At 42.0% G+C, this 5244-nt stretch overlaps 1 non-coding gene across 1 annotated transcript; it reads right to left on the reverse strand.

Annotated features, from left to right (window-relative positions):
* Nucleotides 1-230: 230 nt before the first annotated feature.
* On the reverse strand, nt 231-338 carry LOC148561449 (small nucleolar RNA R71). The gene has a single exon (XR_015886639.1). It is a non-coding gene; the product is annotated as a small nucleolar RNA R71 (small nucleolar RNA).
* Between the last annotated feature and the right edge of the window lie 4906 nt (nt 339-5244).

Here is a 5244-nt window from a genome sequence, read left to right on the forward strand (position 1 = left end):
GACTTCCATCTGAAGATCCTTTTCAGTTCTTAACTGAATTCTTGCATATATGTGATACTGTTAAGACTAATGGAGTAGATCCTGAAGTCTACAGGCTCATGCTTTTCCCTTTTGCTGTAAGAGACAGAGCTAGATTATGGTTGGATTCTCAACCCAAAGACAGCCTGAACTCTTGGGATAAGCTGGTCACGGCTTTCTTAGCCAAGTACTTTCCTCCTCAAAAGCTGAGCAAGCTTAGAGCTGATGTTCAAACCTTCAGACAGAAAGAAGGTGAATCCCTCTATGAAGCTTGGGAAAGATACAAACAGTTGACCAAAAAGTGTCCTTCTTATATGCTTTCAGAATGGACCATCCTGGATATATTCTATGATGGTTTATCTGAGCTATCAAAGATGTCACTGGACACTTCTGCAGGTGGATCCATTCACCTAAAGAAAATGCCTGCAGAAGCTCAAGAACTCATTGACATGGTTGCTAATAACCAGTTCATGTACACTTCTGAAAGGAATCCTGTGAGTAATGGGACGCCTATGAAGAAGGGAGTTCTTGAAGTTGATACTCTGAATACCATATTGGCTCAGAATAAAATATTGACTCAGCAAGTCAATATGATCTCTCAGAGTCTGCATGGAATGCAAGCTGCATCCAACAATACTCAAGAGGCTTCTTATGAAGAAGAAGCTTATGATCCAGAGAACCCTGCAATAGTAGAGGTGAATTACTTAGGTGAACCTTATGGAAAAACCTATAACTCATCATGGAGAAATCATCCAAATTTCTCATGGAAGGATCAAAAGCCTCAACAAGGCTTTAATAATGGTGGAAGAAACAGGTTTAGCAATAGCAAGCCTTTTCCATCATCCACTCAGCAACAGACAGAGAACTCTGAACAAAATACTTCTAATTTAGCAAACTTAGTCTCTGATCTATCTAAGGCCACTGTAAGTTTCATGAATGAAACAAGATCTTCCATTAGAAATCTGGAAGCACAAGTGGGCCAGCTGAGTAAAAGGATAACTGAAATCCCTCCTAGTACTCTCCCAAGCAATACAGAAGAGAATCCAAAAGGAGAGTGCAAGGCCATTGACATAAGCACCATGGCCGAACCTGTGAGGAGAGGAGAGGACGTGAATCCCAAGGAGGAAGACCTCCTAGGACATCCAGTGATCAATAAGGAGCTTCCCTCTGAGGAACCAAAGGACTCTGAGGCTCATCTAGAGACCATAGAGATTCCATTGAACCTCCTTATGCCCTTCATGAGCTCTGATGAGTATTCCTCTTCTGAAGAGAATGAGGATGTTACTAAAGAGCAAACTGCCAAGTTTCTTGGTGCAATCATGAAGCTGAATGCCAAATTATTTGGCATTGATACTTGGGAAGTTGAACCTCCCTTGTTTATCAATGAACTAAGTGATCTGGATCAACTGACATTGCCTCAGAAGAGACAGGATCCTGGAAAGTTCATAATACCCTGTACCATAGGCACCATGATCTTTAAGGCTCTGTGTGACCTTGGTTCAGGAATAAACCTCATGCCCCTCTCTGTAATAGAGAAACTAGGAATCTATGGGGTGCAAGCTGCTAGAATCTCATTAGAGATGGCAGACAACTCAAGAAAACAGGCTTATGGACAAGTAGAGGATGTGCTAGTAAAGGTTGAGGGCCTTTACATCCCTACTGATTTCATAGTCCTGGATACTGGAAAGGAAGAGGATGAATCCATCATCCTAGGAAGACCTTTCCTGGCCACAGCAAGAGCTGTGACTGATGTTGACAGAGGTGAAATAGTCCTTCAATGGAATGAGGACTCCCTTGTGTTTAAAACTCAAGGATCTCCCTCTGCAACCATGGAGAGGAAGCAGAAAAAGCTTCTCTCAAGGCAGAGTCAACCAGAGCCCCCACAGTCAAACTCTAAGTTTGGTGTTGAACTCCCATATCCAAACTTTAAGTTTGGTGTTGGAGAGTCTCAACAAAGCTCTACACATCTGTGAGGCTCCATGAGAGCCCACTGTCAAGCTATTGACATTAAAGAAGCGCTTGTTGGGAGGCAACCCAATTTTTTATTTATCTAACTATATTTTTCTTAGTTATATGTCTTTGTAAGTTCATGATCATGTGGAGTCACAAAATAAATATAAAAATTGAAAACGGAATCAAAAACAGCAGAAGAAAAATCACACCCTTGAGGAGCATCTGTCTGGCGTTCAGCGCCAGAACAGAGCATGGTGCTGGCGCTGAACGCCCAAAATGGGCAGCTTCTGGGCGCTGAACGCCAGAACAGGCATGGTTTTGGCGTTCAACGCCAGAAATGGCACACAAATGGGCGTTGAACGCCCAAAATGGCCACCAGCCTGGCGCTGAACGCCCAGAGTTGGGTACAAAGGCATTTTTACATGCCTAATGGGTGCAGGGATGTAAATCCTTGAACACCTCAGGATCTGTGGACCCCACAGGATCCACTCAAGATCTGTGGACCCCACAGGATCCACTCAGGATCTGTGGATCCCACAGGATCCCCACCTACCTCCACTCACTTCTTCTCACCACTCTCTTTCACACAACCCCATAAACTCTCTTCCCCATCACCTCTTCACCACTCACATCCATCCACTCTTCCCCATAAACCTACCTCATAAACTCCACCTACCTTCAAAATTCAAAACCAATTTCCCACCCAAACCCACCCATATGGCCGAACCTTAACCCCCCCTCCCTTCCCTATATAAAGACCTCCATTCTTCATCAAATTCACACAACACACCCCTCTACACTCCTCTTGGCCGAAACCACATCTCCCTCTCCCTCTCCATATTTCTTCTTTTTCTTCTTCTATTCTTTTGTTTATTGCTCAAGGGCGAGCAATATTCTAAGTTTGGTGTGGTAAAAGCATAGCTTTTTTTGTTTTTCCATTACCATTGATGGCATCTAAGACCGGAGGATCCTCTAGAAGAGGGAAAGGGAAGATAAAAGCTTCCACATCCGAGTCATGGGAGATGGAAAGGTTCATCTCCAAAGCCCATCAAGACCACTTCTATGATGTTGTGGCCAAGAAGAAGGTGATCCCTGAGGTCCCTTTCAAACTCAAAAGAAATGAGTATCCGGAGATCCGACATGAAATTCAAAGAAGAGGTTGGGAAGTTCTAACAAATCCCATCCAACAAGTCGGCATCCTAATGGTTCAAGAATTCTATGCCAATGCATGGATCACCAAGAACCATGATCAAAGTAGGAACCCGGATCCAAAGAACTATCTTACAATGGTTTGGGGGAAATACTTAGATTTTAGTCTGGAAAATGTGAGGTTGGCGTTCAACTTGCCAAACATAGAAGAGAACGCACGCCCCTACACAAGGAGAGTCAACTTTGATCAAAGGTTGGACCAAGTCCTTATGGACATATGTGTAGAAGGAGCTCAATGGAAGATTGACTCCAACGGCAAGCCGGTTCAACTAAGAAGATTGGACCTCAAGCCTATAGCTAGAGGATGGTTGGAGTTCATTCAATGCTCAATCATTCCCACTAGCAACCGGTCTGAAGTTACTATAGACCGGGCCATCATGATCCATAGCATCATGATTGGAGAAGAGGTGGAAGTTCATGAGATTATACCTCAAGAACTCTACAAGGTGGCTGACAAGTCCTCCACTATGGCAAGGTTAGCCTTTCCTCACCTCATCTGCCACCTATGCAATTCGGCTGGAATTGACATAGAGGGAGATATCTTCATTAAAGAGGACAAGCCCATCACTAAGAAGAAGATGGAGCAAGCAAGAGAGCCCATTCATGGAGCTCAAGAGGCGTATGAAGCTCATCACCATGAGATTCCGGAAATGCCTCAAATGCACTTTCCTCCACAAAACTATTGGGAGCAAATCAACACCTCCCTAGGAGAATTGAGTTCCAATATGGGACAACTAAGGGTGGAACATCAAGAGCACTCCATCATGCTTCATGAAATAAGAAAAGATCAAAAAGCAATGAGGGAGGAGCAACAAAGACAAGGAAGAGACATAGAAGAGCTCAAGGACATCATTGGTTCCTCAAGAAGGAAACGCCACCATCACTAAGGTGGATTCATTCCTTGTTCTTATTTCTTCTGTTTTTCGTTTTCTATGTTATGTGCTATCTATGTTTGTGTCTTCATTACATGATCATTAGTAGTAGTAACTTTGTCTTAAAGTTATAAATGTCCTATGAATCCATCACCTCTCTTAAATGAAAAATGTTTTAATTCAAAAGAACAAGAAGTACATGAGTTTCGAACATATCCTTGAACTTAGTTTAATTATATTGATGTGGTGACAATGCTTCTTGTTTTTTGAATGTATGCTTGAACAGTGCATATGTGTTTTGAAGTTGTTGTCTAAGAATGTTAAATATGTTGGCTCTTGAAAGAATGATGACTAGGAAACATGTTATTTGATAATCTGAAAAATCATAAAAATGATTCTTGAAGCAAGAAAAAGCAGCAAAGAACAAAGCTTGCAGAAAAAAAAAAAGAATAGGCGAAAAAAAATAGAAAGAAAAAGCAAGCAGAAAAAGCAAAAAGCTCTTAAAACCAAAAGGCAAGAGCAAAAAGCCAGTAACCCTTAAAACCAAAAGGCAAGGGTAAATAAAGAGGATCCTAAGGCTTTGAGCATCAGTGGATAGGAGGGCCTAAAGGAATAAAATCCTGGTCTAAGCAGCTAAACCAAGCTGTCCCTAACCATGTGCTTGTGGCGTGTAGGTGTCAAGTGAAAACTTGAGACTGAGCGGTTAAAGTCAAGGTCCAAAGCAAAAAAAGAGTGTGCTTAAGAACCCTGGACACCTCTAATTGGGGACTTTAGCAAAGCTGAGTCACAATCTGAAAAGGTTCACCCAATTATGTGTCTGTGGCATTTATGTATCCGGTGGTAATACTGGAAAACAAAGTGCTTAGGGCCACGGCCAAGACTCATAAAGAAGCTGTGTTCAAGAATCATCATACTGAACTAGGAGAGTCAATAACACTATTCGAAATCTGAAGTTCCTATAGATGCCAATCATTCTAAACTTCAATGGATAGAGTGAGATGCCAAAACTATTCAAGAGGCAAAAAGCTATAAGTCCCGCTCATATGATTGAAGCTCTGTTTCATTGATAGTTTGGAATTTGTAGTATATTCTCTTCTTTTTATCCTATTTGATTTTCAGTTGCTTGGGGACAAGCAACAATTTAAGTTTGGTGTTGTGATGAGCGGATAATTTATACGCTTTTTGACATTGT

The sequence above is a fragment of the Arachis ipaensis genome, chromosome B6 (genome assembly GCF_059453495.1).
Source record: "Arachis ipaensis isolate K30076 ecotype BB chromosome B6, ASM5945349v1, whole genome shotgun sequence".
Taxonomy (NCBI): domain Eukaryota; kingdom Viridiplantae; phylum Streptophyta; class Magnoliopsida; order Fabales; family Fabaceae; genus Arachis; species Arachis ipaensis.